Consider the following 22669-nt stretch of genomic DNA (forward strand, 5'->3'; position numbering starts at 1 on the left):
ACCACTGAGCTACTGCGGCCCCCACACACATTCGATGTTTGTCCACCACAAAGCTCACATGGCACTAACCGAGATCGAACCGACTACCACATACACCAGAGGTGAAGGCTTCACGGTGTAGCTACCGAGACATTTCTTGTCTTTGTGTTTTGGTTAATACTTGTAACTTAGTTGTATCTTGATTAGCATGGTGCAGCCTGCTACATTTAACTTTCGTTCCCATGGTATGCTGCTATATTTTTTACAAGACAAGACGAGACAAAACGAGACAAACGAGACGAGACGGGACAGAACCTCTCGAGACGAGACGGGACGAGCACATTTTTTCGAGACGAGACATGTTTTGCACGAGACAAGACGAGACAGCCTGAGGTCTCGTCTCGTCTCGTGGCAACACTAGTTGCAAACTAAGTAGCACGTAATAAAACATTAATTGGGCAAGAACATTAATCATGTGACTTTTAAAAGGAACCGTATTTTCTTATGTGAATTGGGAATTCGTGTTCATAAATTGAATGTTAGCATTAACTTACACTCGGTTTCAAGTATTTGATTTAAAACATCGGTCAAATGACAAAGAAGTTTTCAGATAGGAGATAGTGACACTGAATTCTACAAATAGACCACAAGCAGCTTCAATTATTGTATGTGGATTTTTAACTATCTTAATGAAAATATTGAAGTAAAAATTGTCATGTACAATCTCACCCTAAAGGGAAATATATTTCATACCTTATTTTCCTTAAACGTTTACGGAAAATTAGATTATTCCGGTTTTTGGCGAAATCTTGTTCTTTTGTCCGCATATAGACCACTTTCTTGGTTTATAATAAATATTTTCGTATTAAACACTCAATTAGAATGGAAAACCTATTTTAATAAGCCAATAACACCACATTAAACAATTATAGATACTAAAAACAGTTAATATTACAAATTTTGAAAATTCAATTTTTTTTCACTTTTTCCTCTGATGACCGAACATCATCTATGACTAACACATTGACTTTTTTGTCCCAAAAATGCAAACTTTTTTATTTGAAGGTTGATAATATAGTTGATAAAGAATAAATTGTTCCTTTCATCTCTTTAATGCCTATCAAACATCAATATTCTAAAAATAAAACACTTTTCTTTGTGATTTTCGTAGTCGGCAAATAGACCACTTTGGGACATGTTTTTCTCAGTTGATAATACAATTTTGCAATGAAACACTAGTCGGCTTTTATTTTTTGGTTAATTCTACGCAATTCACTGCACCTACCATAGTTTATTATGCCGTCGTACAATTTTTAGACCTATAAATTAAGAGTCTGCAAATAAGCCACTTTCAAGCAGCTATAGATAGATAGATAGATAGATAGATAGATAGATAGATAGATAGATAGATAGATAGATAGATAGATAGATAGATAGATAGATAGATAGATAGATAGATAGATATAGAGTGTTCTAAAAATGGCCTCCACGGACAACAGAGCACTATTCTGCAGCTCAAAATAAAGCGAAAATGCTATATGATGAAATGTCCTCAGCGGCCTCATTCAACCGCTACAAAGAATTGAAAATTTACAATGTGGCAACATGAGCGCAAGAGTTTTGGTCTTGCAGTTTTTGCAAGAGTCTTGCATGCAAGACCAGGAATCCCGATGCAAGACCAAAACCATATCCGCAAGACCAAGACTCTTGCGCAAGTCTTGCACAAATGCCGGTACTACTTGATTTCTTTTTATAGAATGTAAAAAAAAGGGGGATGGATTTCTTGGCTTCAGTAAAAATGCTGCTGGAGTGAATGTGTTCCCAGTAGTTTATGCAATCCGTGTGAGTTGATCTGCCCCTATAGCATATAGCTACAGTATGTCGTTTCCTGAATTGGTTGTTTGTGTTTTCTGTAGATATTGCTCGTTTTCAAGCCACACAGGTGTCATCTTGCGCAATGTGAGTTTTTTTTGGTGGACAAACACCATGTGCGTGGATTTTCTAGGCTTTTTTCCTTTTCCTCTTACTTTCTTCATTCCACCATTTCAGTCATTTCTCATCATCACCGTATCCCTTAGCCTTGGTGCATAATCGTGGGACGTTAAACTAGATATTTCATTTCATTTCAAAGCATATTATTAGTGGTGTTCTTCTTCCAAAACTAAAGAGAAATGTAGTATTGAACATCGGTAATTTCGTACACCATAGGTATCGAATACATGGGTATGGCCTTAGCTCAGAGACTCAAGCATCCGTTGGAAATTTTTAATATGTGCTTATAAAATTATCTTCGAAATAACATTTTCACGACATTGAAAAAGGCTTAGTGCATGTGACCGTAAGTTTGATTTCATGGGCAGATGATTATACGTTGAATAATTGTTTATCAATATAACTTTTAGCCTCCTTAGGTATACGGTACATCGAGGACTGAGCGACATAACATTATACTACAACAATAGATCTATATTATAAAATTGAAAGTGACTATGTTTGTGACTCCTAATCTCTTGAACCACCCAACGGATCTTGATCAAATTTTCATCATAAGCTGAGGTTTGGGCCTAGGAGTGTTTTCATCATTTCACTTTGACGATAAAACTTAGGGGAGGGGAGAAGGGGGAATTATAAAATAATAAATAAAACTTAATAGCTCTTGAACCAAACGCCAATCTCGATCAAATTTTTTAACATAGATGAGGTTCAAGCCTGGAATGTTATTTGTTAGTTCACTGACGGGGCAACTAGGGGAGGAAAAGGAGGGAGAGATGTACAAAAATAAATATAAATAAAAATAAAAGTAACTAAGTTTGAGACTTAATAACTCTCGAACCACCCATCTGATCTCAATCAAATTTTTAACATGTATGAGGTTCGGGACTGGAAAGTTTTTGATGGTAGAACCTAGTGTTGGAGGAGGGGAAAGGGATATATATAATAAAACTTACTGGTAATAACTCTTGAAACACCTGACCGATCTCGATCAAATTTTCAACGTAGATGACGTTCGGACCTGAGATGGTTTCTGTCATATCACTTTAACGGTACAGTTTAGGGGAGGGGAAGAGGAAAGATATTTAAAAATGATCGTAAATGACCGATATTAAGGTGTAATCTATAGTTTTGCGGGTCACTGAGATAAACAGTGACACTTCCAAGGCTGTTTTAATCCAAATTCAGCTTATCCTGGCGAAGGGGAGGGAAAATATATAAAAAATGATCGAAAATGACGAATATTATTGTCGAATGCATTGTTTTCGAGGTCGCTGAGTTGAATACTGACACTTCCGATATCGTTTACTACCAAATTCAGCCCCATAACTTGGGAGATACATAATAATGATCAAAAATGACCAAATCTTAGTGTTGAATCCATAGTTTTCGGCGTCGCTAAGGTGAACAATACTTCCAATCTCGTTTAAATGCAAATTCAGCAGCGCAACTTAGGGGAGGGGAAGGAAGGAGATATATAAAAATTAACTGAAATGACCATTATCAATGTCGAACTCATGGTATTTGAGGTCATTGAGATGAACAATGACACTTTCGATGCCGTGCCTCGCAACATGGGGTGGAGGAGATATATAAGTTTATTGAAAATGACCGACATTAGTGCCGAATCCATAGTTTTCTTCAATGTCTCTGAGACAAACAGTGACACTTCTGATGCCGTTTAAATCCAAATTCAGCACCGCAACTTGAGGAGGAGGAGGGGAGAAATATATAAAAGTCATCGAAAATGACCGATATCAGTACATAGAGTGCATATTGGAATGAGTAAAACAAAATCTCAATATTTAGTTGGAAGTTTATTTAATACAAGGATTAGCTAATCGTGGTTGAAAAGAAAAATCTGACGCCTTTAGAGCGTACAAATAATTTTGGAATTCATGGTATTTCAATAATCTGTGCCGTCTTGATTTTTTTTTCATGGTCTCAGGAGTAGCCTCCCCAGTTTGGGGACCAGTGGAGTGTTGGATCTGTTGAAAAAATATAAAAAAAAAAGAAACGTTGTGATTTTCTTATAAGTAATGATGCGTGAGCACATTAAAAAAATGTAAAGGCCATCACCTATGTTGTACAATATCATCATACTTACACGAAGGTAAAACTATATTACATTTGGTAACATACATTGTATTTCCGTTACTATTGGCGCACTTTACAGTTTATTTCTTATATCGAGAGTAAAATTTACCTATGAAAAGCATAAGATTTCTTAAATGCAAGACTGCAAGTCTCTTGCAAGCAAGACCAAGACCAAGACCAAGACTGGGTGTGCAAGACCAAGACCAAGACTGGATGTGCAAGACCAAGACCAAGACCAAGACCACCCCGGTCTTGGTCTTGGTCTTACATTTGCTCATCACTAGGCAACATTGTAGATTAACTTTTAGTCCAGTAAAGATAGGATTGAGAAAGGAACAAATTAGTAACAAGCTGAAAATTGGTATGGAAATAGGGGGATGTGTCAGGAATAACATACTAAAAGTCCCCTAAAATCCTACTGTAGCTTTTCCCGCAATTTTGAAAAATGTCCGCCATCTTTAGACGACGACAAGGAATTTATGGGAATCGTCACCCTTTATGTTTATTCCTCTAGCCACCGTTCTAATTATCACAAAGCCATGAATCATATATGGTTGGAAAGCTTGAAAGACAGAAAATCTAAGTAAATAACATATATGCTCATCGTGCTAAATTTCTAGAAGAAGAGGAAGAAGAAAACAGCTTTTTTATTTAAAAAAGATATATTTTCAGAAATCATGAGAAGTTTGCAACACTGACAGTTATTGCACACCAACGAAACACCACCAACAGATGTCCTTGATATTTATCTCAATCATAGCCAACAATGACACAAATCGGTGCAATACAAGCCGAGGAAAAAGTGTAACTTATGTTATTTTCTGACCTCTTTGTACAAAAGTGCATAAGGTGACATACACTTTCACGGTTCTAGTCATCTTCTTTTATCACATAGGACCAAGAGTTTTATATCATTGGAAATCTTAAGAAACGTAAATTCGAACGAGGTAACACTTATACTAATCAAGCCCAATTTGTGGAAAAAGCGCAAAACTCAAAATTTCGGGACAAAACGTGATTTTCGCAATAAATTCTTTAAAACTTGCAACACTGACATTTATCGTATGATAACAAAACTCAGTTACCGTTTTCACTACCATCATTATTAATTTACTCTTAAAATGGCCAACGTCTTTCCCAATGGAGTAAGCTTTTATGATACATAGTTTCACATCACTTAAACATAGCACAAAAATCATTTATTGACAGCATTAGAAAGTAGCAGAAATTGGTAGTCTCCTATTCATAGGAAAATCGTAATTCATACACTAAAAATAACTCTCAACTACAATAGTCATTTGAATGAAATTTTTTAAAAATGTCTTGTTTATAACTAGAATGCAATTTTCCTCCTAGTATTCTTCAAATCAACTTAATATTTACATTATACGTTAGTATGCACTTTAAGAACATTTTTGTAACTAGTCCATTCGGACTTATTTTATTAGAAATCGATGAGATTATCATTATCTCGTTCATCTCTATGGTCTTCACCATTTGGTTTTGCATTCATGTATCTAATTCCTCGACACTGACATAAATTAGAACACACAATTCCTGCTTTTCGACAAGCGTACATGCTTTCACAGCCCTTTTTACAGTTACAGGATATTACACGGAGCGGGTTCCTTGGTCATTCTTGCTGGTACGAGGATACCTTCTAATGTTGTCCATTCATATTCAGTCGCTCGCATATCATTGAGCAATACCTGGGCTCGAAAATCGTACACTGTCAAAGAATGAATGGAATATACCACTTTTAACGTACACACGCAAAGGTAATTGTCTTTCGGATTTAATCATGGAAGATATAAGACACCTTCGTGTTCTGAATATCCAAACTGAAATCTACTTTCTGTACGATGTAACATGGATGATTCTCAAGTGGTTGAAGACACCAACTTGCCCGAATTGGAATGGATTTATGCAGCTGGTGACAAGCAACAACCATAAGTACCAAGCATATTAAGTAGTAATTCAACCTTTCATCAATCTTCAGCCAATAAGCATGGATGCTGTATACTCGGCGCTTATGTTTGCCAGCAAAGAATGTGCAGAAAAGAAGCAAAAAAGAGTGCTTAGTCACGTTGGATCAACCTTTGTACTCTAAAGCATGTGACATTGTAGCAGCATGTAGAAATTCTGGTGAATTACCGTCAGTGATTGTTAGACCTGGGGGTTTTCCACACTATAATGTCATTTATGGAAACAGTTGCATATATAATGAAAGGTAGTGCCATTGAAGAACTTTGGTCTTGTGTGTATGCTAGTAACTCCATGTCACAGATAAAGCCAGGCCATTGTTATTGCTCGTGCTTTGCGAGCTATTTTTTTTAAACACAGTTAGCAATTGCAATATATTTTTTTAAACACAGTTAGCAATTGCAATATATACTGTTTATTTAATGAATCAGACGCCACTGATAAGTTTGAGCGTCAATTGCGAGATGTTTGTATTCCTCTGATGACTGAAGAAGATATCAATACTGATGTAGTGGTTCAACATTCAAAAATAGTCAATCAAGATTGCAAATGAGCTGAAGTTAATCATTGACGCTGCTGCAGAAACAAGCCGTATCTCTAAGTTACTCACTCTGTATTTTCAGCTTGTAGAAATTATGCGTCTTTTAGTTCGAAAGAACTGGAGACTTGAATCTTCATCTTCACTGCATGTGAAAAATGTTACCATACTTCTCTGCAGCTGAGCATCTTTTGAATGCCAAGTACGCACATCTGTACTTACAAGAAATGTTGCGGTTGGAGGATGAAATGGATCTTCATGAGTTCCAGCTATTTACAGGAGACGGTTACTTCACTATTCGTAGAAAAGATATATTTTGGCACATGGTTTGATATGGCGATTGAGCAGGTTTTAGCGAGAGCAATGAAGAGCAGCGGTGGACTGACCCATAGGAGAGGCATAACTGAAAAGATAATATCTAGATGTGTGTCAAGTATGCCAGCAGCGTGCCACTTACGAGAATGTCTTGAAAAATTATGAAACAAAGATAGGTAAGAACTTCACACTGGTCGGCATGTGCACCTGTACTAAAGCAGTCAATCGCATGATATATTACATCTAAAGAAATTCTTGCGTTGGTTTTGCCAGCATTCTCCATCCCCTTCATATCCGGAGCTCGCGTCCCTAAGCACTGGCATGGTAGGTAATGAAATGGTCAACTGATAAATCTAAGGAAATCGGATTGGCTGCTATGGAAGGAATGTTTGGACGGACTTTTGGAAATGTGAAACTTAAACAAAAAGATGCGTATCCGTGATGAGCCACTGGCTGTAAACACTATACTTCAATTGAATCATATGAGTAGAAGTCCGAAAAAGAACTCCAGCAGTCTTTTGCTTACGAGCTTGCACCCTATTCACTTTCTCTTTTCACAGAAATGTCCATGAGGAAAACGAAAGAGTCCGCTTTGTACATGTTTGAATATCGGACAAATTTTAAAACTCAATTTGAAAACACTGTGTACGTTATAGATGGAGGCTGGCTTCTACATCATGTTGTTTGGCCACAATATGGAACATACCTTGACCTTCACAACTCGTATGTGTCCTATGTACTCACAAACTCAGGAACGAAAGCAACAATTATTTTTTTTATGGGTATTGCACTGAAAACTGTACAAAAGCCGCTGAGCGGGAGCAACGTGAGTCAAAGGTCCACTCAGCTTTGGTGTTATTCACAAATGAAACCACATTATTAACAAAAAAATATAAATTCTTAGGTAATTTCAAAAATAGGGATTGTTTCGCCCGTGAGTTGATGGTTCATTTGACATAAGCTGGAATACAAACCCAGCAAGCAAGAAGTGATGCTGACGCACTTATAGCTAAAACTGCTGTAGCCAAGTCTTTAAATCCTTGTAAGCACGTCGTGATAATGTTGACATGATGTTGACGCGAGGATGTTGACATTTTAATCATTTTGCTTGAACAAGGTAATAATCAGTACGACATCACAGTTCGAAAGCTTGGACGTCTACAAGACGTGAGTAAGGAATTTAGTACTAAGAAGTTGTAAGATACACAGGCAAATATACTAACTGGTTTGCTCAGCTTTCATGCTTTAACTAGATGAGACATATCATGTGGTTTGTATCGACAGGAAAAGAAAAAGCCATTCTGATTACTTCAAAAACGGGAAGATTTATGCCGATCACTTGAAGTTTTGAACCATGGCAATGCTAGTGTACAATCTATGAAGCTGGCACATTATTTCTACTAACATACTACGATTCTCCAGCAATAATAACCTTACTGGATGAATTCCAGTATCATTCATACATCTTTGCAGTAAGTCGCTACCCATTCAGAACGAAATACAATTGACAAAATTGCCACCCACCACTGATGCTGCGAAACACCATATCATCAGGTTCAATTGTACCGTCGAAATGATTTGCGAGCGACTGAATATGGATGGACAACATTAGGAGGTATTCTCGCACCAGCAAGAATGACCAGGGAACCCGCTCCGTGTAATATCCTGTAACTGTAAAAAGGGCTGTGAAAGCATGTACGCTTGTCGAAAAGCAGGAATTGTGTGTTCTAATTTATGTCAGTGTCGAGGAATTGGATGCATGAATGCAAAACCAAATGGCGAAGACCATAGAGATGAACGAGATAATGATAATGTCATCGATTTCTAATAAATAAAGTCCGAATGGACTAGTTACAAAAATGTTCTTAAAGTGCATACTAACGTGTAATGTAAATATTAAGTTGATTTGAAGAATACTAGGAGGAAAATTGCATTCTAGTTATAAACAAGACATTTTTAAAAAATTACATTCAAATGACTATTGTAGTTGAGAGTTATTTTTAGTGTATGAATTACGATTTTCCTATGAATAGGAGACTACCAATTTCTGCTACTTTCTAATGCTGTCAATAAATGATTTTTGTGCTATGTTTAAGTGATGTAAAACTATGTATCATAAAAGCTTACTCCATTGGGAAAGACGTTGGCCATTTTAAGAGTAAATTAATAATGATGGTAGTGAAAACGGTAACTGAGTTTTGTTATCATACGATAAATGTCAGTGTTGCAAGTTTTAAAGAATTTATTGCGAAAATCACGTTTTGTCCCGAAATTTTGAGTTTTGCGCTTTTTCCACAAATTGGGCTTGATTAGTATAAGTGTTACCTCGTTCGAATTTACGTTTCTTAAGATTTCCAATGATATATAACTCTTGGTCCTATGTGATAAAAGAAGATGACTAGAACCGTGAAAGTGTATGTCACCTTATGCACTTTTGTACAAAGAGGTCAGAAAATAACATAAGTTATATTTTTTCCTCGGCTTGTATTGCACCGATTTGTGTCGTTGTTGGCTATGATTGAGATAAATATCAAGGACATCTGTTGGTGGTGTTTCGTTGGTGTGCAATAACTGTCAGTGTTGCAAACTTCTCATGATTTCTGAAAATATATCTTTTTTAAATAAAAAAGCTGTTTTCTTCTTCCTCTTCTTCTAGAAATTTAGCACGATGAGCATATATGTTATTTACTTAGATTTTCTGTCTTTCAAGCTTTCCAACCATATATGATTCATGGCTTTGTGATAATTAGAACGGTGGCTAGAGGAATAAACATAAAGGGTGACGATTCCCATAAATTCCTTGTCGTCGTCTAAAGATGGCGGACATTTTTCAAAATTGCGGGAAAAGCTACAGTGGGATTTTAGGGGACTTTTAGTATGTTATTCCTGACACATCCCCCTACTTCCATACCAATTTTCAGCTTGTTACTAATTTGTTCCTTTCTTGGCAGAAAAATGGGCTATGTTTACTGGACTATTTGAAACTAAGCAGTTGCTCTACGAGTTTTCATCAGCTAGTTATATCAATTGTCGCCAGATGGAGTTACAGTTGACAAGTGCAGAGTAAATGGAAATTATATGATATATTTTATAACAGTCATATTGAGGGTATCTGAAAATTATATCGAACATCCTGATTGGCTGATCGTCTGTTTCGGCGTTCTTTATTGGCTAACCATTTCTCGATTTCAGAATAGATTGCCATTCCCCGTATTTTCCTTTAGTCTCGAAGATGTTCATACAAACGCTATCTCTTAGCATCGGTAGCGGATTGATACAGAAGCAAATCTCGTGTTACTGACTTGTTTAACGTCACAACTACAAAATGTATTTGCAAATACTTGCAATAGTGAATTAATTGTCATGTTAACTATAACTATAAAGATTGAGGAAAACATCCAATCGAAGAAGGCATTTCTTTTTTATCATTTCTACATTAGTATCAACAAGATAGCACTTTCTGTGAAACAGGACCAAAAATGTCAATCCTCAGAAATATTTCGATGCAAAAGCGCCGGGTTTTGTAAATCAGTAGGGGTCCTTTAATTAACCCTTTTAAATTATGATGGCACAACACCTGTGCCATGGTGTCGACCTTCGGAATTTGCTTTATACGTCTCTAGTAAAGCTATTTAGACCGGGTTTCTTGCATTCATTCAAATATGGAAGCATCATAGAACATATTTTATGAGCATTTTGCAGCGTCGCGTGCTCTGTCTGGGGGCTGTGACGTCACAAACATGGAAGATATATTTTTAAAAAAAGGGTAGGCTATATTTGAGAAGTTTTTTCCAAAAGATCACTGACACATTACTATTTACCCTAGAATCATGGTTTGTACCTCGTTGGTTTCGTTGCTTTCGAAATGTACCACTCAAATTTCCCTATCGTGTACCAGAAGCGGGAAAATCTCGTCCAAAATGGAAAAAGGGGAATTTTAAAGAAAAATATCCCTTTTACCTATTTTTCTCTTCACAGGTACACGATAGTGAAATTTGAGTGGTACAATTTGAAAGGCTGCCTTACGCTAAAGAAAATGAGGTATGACTCATGTTGCTAGAGTCAACAGACGTGTGTCAAAAAATCTCGATTTCTTTATTTTTTCATTTTTTACACATTTTTAGTCAATTACTTTAGTAAAGTATCTACACAGTATTATCACTATTTATTCTAAAGTCATGATACGTACCTCGTTTTCTTTGGCATGAACAAGTCTTTCAAACGGAACCACTCGCATGTCTATAGCATGTACCATAGTGGAAAAATTCTCAAAGAAAAGGGGGAAAAGGGATTTTTTCACAAACATTTCCCTTTTTCCACTCAACTATGGTACATGCTAGAGTTCCTTTGTAGAGAGACTCCTTCATGTCATGCGAGTGGTTCCGTTTGGTTTTGGCCAAACAAAACGGTATCAATCATGACTCTACGATAATTAGAGATGAACCTGGAAATTTTTATATAAAAATGGGTTATCCATTGCTCACATAGGGGAAAGCTGATACTGTTTGCACACGGGGCAATATTTTTCTCTCTCTTATTTTTCAAGATAAAACATTGAAACTTCGTACAGTTATTACACATAGTATGTAGTATGTTTGAGTTTTTTTGGGCTCTGTGGATTGACACAGGGGCCGGCCAGAGGGGCCCAAAATCGAAAAAAAAGGATTTTTTACAAAAATTTCCCTTTTTCGCAAATTTTCTCCACTATGGTACATGCTAGAGACATGCGAGTGGTACCCTTTGAAAGACTGGTTCATGGCAAAGAAAACGAAGTACAATTCATGTTCCCACAATGAACAGTCTTGATGATGATGATAGTATAGAAATTCACTAAAAAGGTATTATCAAGAGAAAATGTGTAAATCGGCTGTAGCATCGAAACTATTCAACCCAGGGCCACTCTTTGTATCTCATTTTCTTCACCATAAAGCAAAGTGTTTTTAGTAGCATTCGCATGACCGTATCCTATACCAAAGATGAGATATTCGCGATAAAAAAAAGGGATTTAAAAAAGAAAATCCCTTTTTTTTATTTTGAGCGGAAATTTTCCGCATTTGGTACGCTTTAGGGAAATTTTACGGACGCAGTTGGAAACAATGCTTTACTACAAACAAAACGGGATATGAACCATGATCCTACGATAAATAGTCTTGACGCAATAGATGATTGAGTGAAAGTCTACAAAATACCTCAAAAAAGCCATAATTTAAAAGGGTTAACTGTTCAAGACCGGGAATCTAGGGGTACGGAAACCATTCAGGCTTATAGGAGGGCTCTTTCCCAGATAATTCTGGAAACTGGCTCTCCTAAAACTGTAATTTTAGGTATTTTGAATGAATGAATTTTTTTCGTGTTTCTTCTCTTTTCCACAATGGAAAATGTGTATTCTTGGATGAGAGTATTGAGGTGTAACTAGGGATATTCTAAGATTCTAACTCCCGACCTTAGTTCTGGCCACGACATTTTCAACGTCTGTCGTTTGTGATATAATACTATATGAAGCATAAAAATTATAGTTCAAACTGTCATTTAAAGGAATCGTCACTTCATTGAGAAAAAATAGAGTGAAGATTATTTTTACAGTCTTTTCATCATGAGCATCACAATTTCGGATTTTTCCATCCCTGCTTAAATCTCAGCTCAAATTTTATATATCTTTTGTCACCCTAAGAAAATCTTGGTTCCCACTGTCATTTGGGGTGTTCAGAGCACAAAGGATTCAAGTTCAATTATCAAAGCTGTGAGAAAAAATGACAAAGTTTGTATACATGAAAAAAGGAGCACTGTTTTCTGCAATATAAGAAGAATTTACAACACCTGGATATGAACCTTTCAAGCACTGAAGGGAGCTTCATATATATATATATTAGGGATGCCCATTTCCGGAAAAAGAGTTTTCCGGTTTCCGGAAATCACATTTTCCGTTTTCCGTTTTTCCGGAAAATTTTCCGTTTTCCGATTTTCCGGAAAATTTTCCGTTTCTGTTTTTCCGGAAAATTTTCCGTTTCCGTTTTTCCGGAAAATTTTCCGTCTTCCGGAAAATTTTCCGTCTTCCGATTTTCCGGAAAATTTTCCGTTTTCCGATTTTCCGGAAAATTTTCCGCCTTCCGATTTTCCGGAAAATTTTCCGTTTCCGTTTTTCCGGAAAATTTTCCGTTTTCCGATTTTCCGGAAAATTTTCCGTTTCCGTTTTTCCGGAAAAATTTTCGTCTTTCCTTTCTAATTTTCCAGTTTCCGGAAGAATTATATTCCGTTTTCCGTTTTCCCTGAAAATGTGGCTATCCCTAGTCTGTAGGAAGTTTAACCTTTTAAAGAGTTCTGGTATATTTATATACCATGGCGTACTATCGTCTTTGACCGCTTATTTAGGTTCTATAACAGGTATTTAAGCCTCTTTGACCGCTTATTTAGGTTCTATAAAAGGTATTTAAGCCGGGATTTTTTTTATTTTTCAAGTCAAGGATGGACCAAAGAACACCGCAGATGCGTTTTGGAACCGGATGGTCAACTTGGCGGCGCCAAGTGGTGCGAAGGGACGTGACTTTTTTTTCTTAAAGCAAATTTCAAAACTTTTTCACGCCTTTAATTTTCAAGATATCAGATTGAAACTTGCATAAGGATTGTGTGTAGACCTACCTTTGGGTATTTATCAATTTTTTTAGATCCCTACGTGAAACCGGGGACGGACCCGAGGGGCGCAAGTGTTACGAAGGGGTGATTTTTTCAGAAAAAAACCGTTTTTTTTTCGATTTTCCGGTTAAGGTTTATGATACAGACACGTGGTACCGTTGGTAAGTATGCTCTATCGTGAGAAAAACGAGGTATGAACCATGATCCTACGATAAATAGTAAGAATTTAGGACAGAATGGCAGGAGGACAAAATGGCAGGGGACATAATGGCAGGAAATAAAGGCAGGAGGACAAAATGGCAGCGGACGAAATGGCAGGAGGACGAAATGGCAGCGGACAAAATGGCAGGAGGACGAAATGGCAGCGGACGAAATGGCAGAAGGACAGAATGGCAGGAAGTTAATTTGGCAAAAAATTATAACTCCTAGGGCTCGTATTTTTAGGTTTTACCTATTGTGTTTGTTAGTAGATCACGATTCTAGATTTATTCATTTCTACCTCAAATGTCCAAAGCATATAAATACAGCTAAATTGAACCAAGAGCGTAAACGAGGGTAAATATCAGTTATCCATGTCTTAACTTTTTTCTTAAATTTATTTCTTTTTAACCATCTTCCAATTGATATCTTGGTTTTATAATAATTCTAAGTAGTACAACTTTTATTTATGATGAAAGAATTTTCCCGTGGACTCCCTCTGAATTTCTCTCAAAGTCTAGCTACCATGTGACAAAGAATTAAATCTACTAACTGCTTTCACACACAATATAATTTTGAAACTTGGGAGCCTAGTAGTATCTTTGTGTCTGTAGTATGTAATACTGCTGATACGCTATTCTCTTGAACATCTTAATGGTATTTGTCGTTTGACTTCAGAAGACTGAGTTAAGCCTGCAAGTACAAGTTGCCTATAGTTAAAACATATCAGGTGTACGATCTTGTTTAATAAAACCTGCCCCTCCTCTCGTCTATCCGAAAAGCCCTATATTGTTATTCACATATGAAATTCAAAGACAAAGGCAATCGTCTTTATCCAGTCATATTTTTATTTCAAGTGTAAGTATTAAAATGTGCTACGCATGGTTACAAGAGGCTAGTTTTTTTTTTTTTTTTTTTTTTTTAAATACTGAACTTAGGTACCTAATATTGGAACTAATTTTCTTCATGAATTGATGTAAGAAGCGACCGCGTGATTTTCGACCAATTATTTCATCACTGGTATCTATGAGCAACGAGATAACAACAGTGGAAGACAAACTTCGTTCTTCTCAAACTTGATACTTTGAAAAACTTATGAAAGTAGTTTCGTTATCCAAATACATATTCAATCAAATCAGTTTCAGAAGTAGCATTAATATTATAATAACGTAATGACTGTAAGAGTTATCCTGAAAATGTATTTTGTATGTTTTCTTTTTTTCGTAATTCAGATATTTTTTCCTGAATTTCACTGGAGTTATGAGAGACCTTAAATTATCAGGCATTCCACTTTAATCGCTCCCCTTTCATCTCCAATGCGATATTGGGTATATTTACAGCTTAGTGCAGCTTAAAGGAATCATGATCGTGCATATTTGATTTCTAACTTGCTTGCTCATAGCGTTGTCCTCGAGACGAGATGAGAATTCAGGTTTTGTCGTCTCGTGTCGTAAATGTTTGTAAAAGTCTCGTCTCTTTTTGTAAATTTATGTACAAAATGTGTTCTGATTTCCGTCTTAGTTTTATGTAGAATTTATCAGAATTCTTCCAGGTTACGACGAGTCCACGAAGGATTGATATAACGACACTTAAATCACATTTATTAATGAAGTAAATTGTGTAATGATTTGCGTATCTTTAAGCGTTGATAAATGCTCTTTCTTGTGTTCATACTATTACCTTATCAAATTGCATATGACATATATACAATTAATCATATGACATATTTACAATTAATTGGGTCTAGGAAAATTCGGAGTAGGAAAATTCGGTGTAAGAAAACTCGGTGTAGGAAAATTCGGTGTACGGAAAACTCAGTGTGGGGAAATTCAGGTGTAAGGTAGATTCGGTGTAATACATCTGATACTTTTTGTCAGAAATAAAACAATTACAACTATAAGTTCAGAGAATAGTTATAGGAACAATTAAAAGCACCACTTTGCCTCACGTTCTGCCCCAGACAGAAACATAATATGGTTGTTAGTGAATAAGTTGCAGGAAACAGGATCGCTTCTGAGGAAGACAGGAAAGGATCGGACCTCGCTGGCGGATGTTGTGGAAGATGTCAGTTACCGACTCTAAGAAATCTCTATTCAACATGTGATTTATGTGTGTTACCACTAACACTTAATTTGTATTCTTCAATTTCACTTCAAATATCCAATATCTCATTCGAACTGTACTTTACAATGGCGAATATTTGCTGTTTTTCTTGCGGCCTGCTCTATATTACCCCAGATGAATTTAAACCAGTAAACATAGTCCCATAAATCTCTCATCCTTCCTTGATGATTTGCAGCAAACCGCATGAAAATCAGACTTCAGTTAGAAATTCTAGAGCCAAATGAAATCCGTGAGTTTTGAAAGAATCACTCTGTATATACATATGTAAGATGCCAAAATATATTGATCAAAAAAGTCTTAGTGGAAAGGGCAATATAAAGCAGGATAGTTTTATCAGATAATATTTGTACAATTAGTTGACTTCTCCTCCAATCAGACATTTTAGTTTGTTGCCTTAAGTTAAGGTAAACAAGTACTGCAACCCTATTGACTCCTTATTGACTTCTCCAATCAGCCGTAGATACTTTAGTTAAGGCATTTATTTTTACACCTTTGAGTAACATAAACAAACAATGTCATTTTTGAAGAATGTAGACTTAAATATTTATTTATAAAATAGACATAAAATCGTCAGAACATTTTTGAAAAATCTACAATTTTCAACTTTACCCATCCAGTAACCTACATTTTTTTTAGAAGTAGAAAATTCTAGGAGGCATTCTCCAAAACAGCATAAGAACTTAAGTTTTAAATTAAATGTCAATTGGTAGCGATGGTCGCTTCGCTAAATCACACGAACGGACTTCGAAAAACAAATTTCTCGTCATGTAAGGGCCATAAAATGTTAAAATCCGTCGAAATCTAGAATTCAAATAATTTCAGGAACACAATTCAATATAAAGCAATATAAAGTAGACAGTAAACAGTAAAAATGATAGTAGACAGTAAAAGTACTTCTACACAAAAATTTGAACTTCAAAAAAATACGCTCATTTAACCTCAAAGTTGAGTTTTTAATAAATCCTACGGCCTACTACAACGGATCTTTCTTTACACCTAACATTCCCCACACCGAGTTTTCCGTACACCGAATTTTCTTACACCGAAATTTCCTGCTCCCAAATTAATCATATCCTATATTTTGAAAACGGGAGATCCTATGTCTACCGAAAGTTCTAGTGTTTCTTGTGAGTACTCTACAATTTGTTTCCTCCGATGATTTTTGCCCCGAGCTTCCCTTGAATTTGCCCCTATGTATATTTTATAGACTTAAAAATACTAAAGACAGTCACCAGAAAATAATGAGTACACATCCTACATATCCTCTCGTCAAAAACTTCGGAACGAGTCGAATCGACCAATTTTAATTCGTTTTCTTTGCCACAGAAAGTATCTTATTCTTTGTACAATACCGAGGTTAGTTTATTCACAAGTTAATATGGAGGATTATGTATTTTTCTTTCTTTCTTTTTTGTTTGTTTGCTTGTTACTTAAAATGTTTTGCAAATAACTTCAATAACTTTTGAAACTGTTTGTCTTCACTTGAGCATATACAGATCACAGTGAGAAATAAAGATAAAAGCTGCTCCCTTCTAGTAATACCTGAAAAGATCTTAATATATATAAAAAGAAAACGACTAAAACTATTTTCTTTCATTAAGACACTGCTGGTATGAATAGAAAGCTTGCAATAGTAAGGTGTTTGTAGACGACTGTCAATTAGAATTGAAATATTAATAGCAGTTCGAATTTTGGAGCATAATGAATAAATCGAAAATTTATGTTGAAATCTTCATTTATCAAGCAAGAAACAAAATAGTTTAAAACCCGACAATTCAAATTAACTTCCTGCCATTCTGTCCTCCTGCCATTTCGTCCTCTGCCATTTCGTCCGCCTGCCATTTTGTCCCCTGCCATTTCGTCCGCCTGCCATTTCGTCCTCTGCCATTTTGTCCTCCTGCCATTATGTCCCCTGCCATTTTGTCCTCCTGCCATTCTGTCCGTTCCCCAAATAGTAAGGAAGCAGTAGCTGTTTGAGTGAAAGTCTAAAATTTTGGACATCCTTAAAGGGTTAAACTTCTTGCAATCTGACGTCTTTGTTACATTTCTATTCATTGTTAAGAGCTCTTCTTTGTTCTATCAATCTCTCAAGCATTTCATGTATGCTGTTCCACCGAGTTTTAACTTGCTGTATAAGGAAATGTACTTCCAATCCTAATAACCTTTAGGCGCGCTATACACCACGAGATCAATCCTAGGAAATATCTTAGGATTTATCTTCGGAAAAATGTTATGACATATCTTGTAGGAAATCCTGCCCTTTTTGTGCCATACACGTGAAGAGTTTTCCTGTCTGACCGAATGACGTTTATCAACATTGTGAAATAGTTCTATTTAATAAAAGTACAAAGTTGAAGAATTACTATGCTAACCATACTGTACATCCCACTGATATTAATACTAGGCGCTATATTGTTAAATTGGATACCTCTAAATAAAAAAAAAATTTAAAAAAATATAAATGTCAGAAGGGTGCTGGTATACTGTACTTTTGGCGCACCACATTTTAGAATATTTACAAATAAAATTTTATACTTTGCATGAAAATACATATTTATAAGGATCAAATTTCTGCAAACAACAGAATTAAATTCAAAGTAATACAGCTGTATTTTATGTTTACAATTGTAGGGTTACTAGCGTAAAATCATTATAAATGTTTTAACGACGGATAAAATAGGTGAGAGACAATGTTTAGCAGAAAGGGTTTGGCTAATTTTTCTAAGAAATGTTACAATTTCGGTAGTTTCTATTTACATTAGTTTAGTTTAGGCTTGTTCAGGTTAATTACGGTTATGTTACGTTAGATTATATTAGTATATGGCTGCAGCTAATTTTCAAAAAGTGATAGAATTTCTCTTACTTCTATTAATATTAGATTAGTTTAGGTTAGTTAATTTCTTTAGGTTAGATTTGGTTAGGTTGAATTTCTCTTACTTCTATTAATATTAGGTTAGTTTAAGTTAGTTAATTTCATTAGGTTAGATTTGGTTAGGTTGAATTTCTCTTACTTCTATTAATATTAGGTTAGTTTAAGTTAGTTAATTTCATTAGGTTAGATTTGGTTGTGTTAGGTCTATGTACTTGCATCTGCCATTTCTCCTGTAAATTTTGTATGTTTTGCCTACTTCTGGACCCTTTCTGCGAAACATTTACCGAAGTGAGTGCATATGGAAGATGACCGGTGATACTATTTTCCACCACCGGTATATTTCTGTATAGTTTACAGAAGCTATAGTTTATATTTACAAGTGGAGCGCTACTACCACGATACCATGACAATTGCTATTCAAACTCGTATCATTGCCGAAACCCACTCGTTTTAACTACATTCACTGACGCGCCTGCTTCCTTCGCTCGCACCCCCTGACTGACACTCGGGCCCCTTCCTCGCCCTGCTCTGACTCGGTTAGATAGCATTCGTACTTCCCAGAGGCCACCTAGCACAACTTGGTTTGCGTTTTTTGCACTATAGTTTTTATACTATACAGTATATCTGACCCCGTATTTGTACGCAAATCGTAAAAGAATTATAGTTTATCAATAATTGCTTTTGATAGTCCCTTTGAGGGATTTTATCTATACTATGGGAATAATTTTCATGTCGGTCAACCCAAATCATTTAGGAAACAGTGATAAATTATAATAAACAGTGATAATTTTTCAACAATTATTTCGAGTGGTTCACCTAAAGTAAACCTGCACGATCAGAAGATACCTCATGAGTTGTGTTTTCAGTTGTTTTGTTTTCACTTTCTCTCACCTGATGTCGCTTAAATCGAAATCTTACGAATTTTCTTTCCGAAATAGAGCGTGCTCTAAACAAGAGAAATCTCATAGGATCGTTCAGAACACTGGAAATGACATGCGATCTGATGCCATACACGTTGAGATTTTGACTCTAGGACAAATCGTAAGAGATTTCCTAGAATCTATCCTATAGTGTATAGCACGCCTTACTGTTTTTCCAGTTCTGACGTTGCCAACGTACTGGGCCTTATGCAGAGTCGTTTTGACGCGTTATTAGTGCCATACTAAAGAGTTCGACTAACATATGTTTCCTGCAGTAGTCAGGCCTTTAGTATGACGTTAATCATATGTCAAAATGACTCTGCATAAGGCCCACTATGTTTAAAGTGGGAAACAATCCGACTAGCAACACTTAACATTTTCTCTATTGCAAGTCCCTTATTTATAGAGAGTTGTAGGGTCTGAGCAAAACAATATATGCTTCCATACGAAAGTTCTCGTATCGCACTTGTGATATTACTAGCATTGTCATAGACAATTGCATGTATTCTATCTAAAATGTTCCACTACTCTGCAACATGTGCTAAGTGCTGAGTTAGGTTTACCCTTGTGTGCCTCACTTCTATTTCAATTATTTGAAGGACTGAACTTATTGAACTTAGATGGAAGCATATAGTGGGCTGTGATTGTAATATAACTTTCCGTAGCCTGCGAAGCCCAGCTATCTGTTGTCAAATCAATCGATTACGCAGCCACATTTCTCCTTAGAAAACAAGGCCTCAATACGGCGAGTCACAGTTTGCCTGGATGGTGAGTGGTAACTTGGTTCTACTTCATTCATAAATTCAAGAAACCGAATTGCTTCAACGAAAGGCAAAGGAAGAAGATCGTTTGGTACCATATTACTTATTTTACTATGAAGCACCTCTGCTCTTGCGGAAGAACAAGGTTTAGGGTCTCTGAGATAACACAGAATTCTTTTCTGTTTCTTACGAAGTTCCCTTATTTGTAAAACATTTTTTCTGGGATCTTTCTGTTACTTTAGATGCATTTGAGCGTGCGCCAGGTGAAGCGATAATCTGAGAAATAGAGGTAGCAGCACCTAGATTATCATCTACGTTTATATAATAATAATAATAATAATAATAATAATAATAATAATAATAATAATAATAATAATAATAATAATAATAATAATAATAATAATAATAATAATATAATAAAACACTTTAATTGCATTAGGAGTTCACAATTTAGAAACAAAACATGAATGTAGAATAATAAGTAGAGCAACCCACATTATGATTTGTTTTTTTTTTAAATTATGCTTTATTATGCTTTATTATTAATTTCAATCATTGTTTTACATTAATCGTGTATAATGTATAATATTTACTATACATTAAATATTCTAAATATCTTGATCTATTTATTAATATTTTATGCAACCAGTTTCTTTCATATTTAATTAACTTTCTACCTAATGCACTGTAAAGAGAGGCTTTACTCGAGTCAGTTTTTTTTAATCACTTGTGTGCGCCTTAGAGGTGCATATATACAGAAAGGGAAAGTAAAAGACGCCACCAATAAGTACAGAAAGTGCTCAACTTCAAGAGGTACACATAACAGTATAGTGTGGAGCCCTTTGTACTATTCATTGTTGGTGGAAGTTTTCTTCTATTTGTCCTTTATTCTTTTCTCCACGTCAAAGGATTAGACCAAAAAGTTTACAGAAATAAAAATAAGCTTTTCATTGTTGCATTGTTATGTTCTCAATGATTTTGCATTGTAAATATTGTTTCTTAAAAATATTAATACATTATGTTAAACTTGAAGTTAGAGATTTTTTAAAGAATTGTGCTATATCTTTTAAATTATGCTTTATGCTTTATTTTCTAAAATTATGCTTTTAAAATTAGTTTCTTCTGGACCCTTAGACAGCCACAACCATGTTCAAGGTACCAACCATATGTGTAAATAGCTATTATGCTTTTTATGCTTTCTATGCTTTTGGGTTGCTCTAATAATAAGTAAAACTTTCAAATGCATACAGAAACATAGATAATAAGTCAGCATTGAGAACTGAATTGATGTATCGATGACTAGGTGGAATCGTCCTTCAGTTTAAGAGAAATTAGCGGAAAAAGTTACGAAGAGAATTATGTAGAATAGATCATTATATAAATAGCTGGTGCTAGTTTCAAGTAGTGCTACATACTATGGTATTTATAGTCAATAATACACGACCCGCTCGGGAGAGTAATACTCCCGGAAGTACGTTTTTCGCGCGCTACTCTAGCCAGCTGTTTTACGCGCTATCCTAGTCAGTTGTTTTAAGTTGCACAAAATCTATATCATTTAGTACAAGGGGAACAAAACGAGCCTTAAATCATGGAATACAAGGGCAACAAAACGAGCCCTGCGGGGCATCTAACCCGTTCCTACTACTACTACTACTTATCTGCACAAAAGTAAGTGAATCACATTTTTGAGTATTATTTTTGTATTATTTTAATTTAAAAAGTGTTATAAAAATGTAAAAAAAAATGTTAAAAAACTTTCCTCGGGCATTGTTTGAACTCACGCCAAAAGAGATTTTCGTTACTAGCATATAGCGCTAGCCCACTCGGCCACGAGGACCGACAACAACCATCGTCTGAATTCTGCTATTTGAATGCAACGTGGCAAGACATAGATAAACCCAACCAATCAGAACTGTGTTTTCCGTTCCTACTTCCGGGAGCATTACTCTCCTGAGCTAATCCTAATAATACTGGTATTTGGAATTCGTGACGCTTATAGTTGCAAGATGGTAACACTAGGGTAAAGTGTAAAATTGAATTACATCAGTACAATTGAATTTATCTTAGGGTTAAAAAGTCTATGGCACAGGTCGGATGTAACTGAGTAATAAACTTACAGAAAAAAAAACCCATCGGGACGATAGGGTGCTCGAATCGAACATCGGCCTTCTGAATGTTAGTCCGATGTTCTAACGCCTGAGCTCCGTTGGAATACGTAGTGTACTCCCGCCAATACTACTGCGTGTGGATTCTATAGAAT

Source organism: Thermobia domestica, chromosome 9, assembly GCF_964235325.1.
Source record: "Thermobia domestica chromosome 9, izTheDome1.hap1.1, whole genome shotgun sequence".
Classification (NCBI taxonomy): domain Eukaryota; kingdom Metazoa; phylum Arthropoda; class Insecta; order Zygentoma; family Lepismatidae; genus Thermobia; species Thermobia domestica.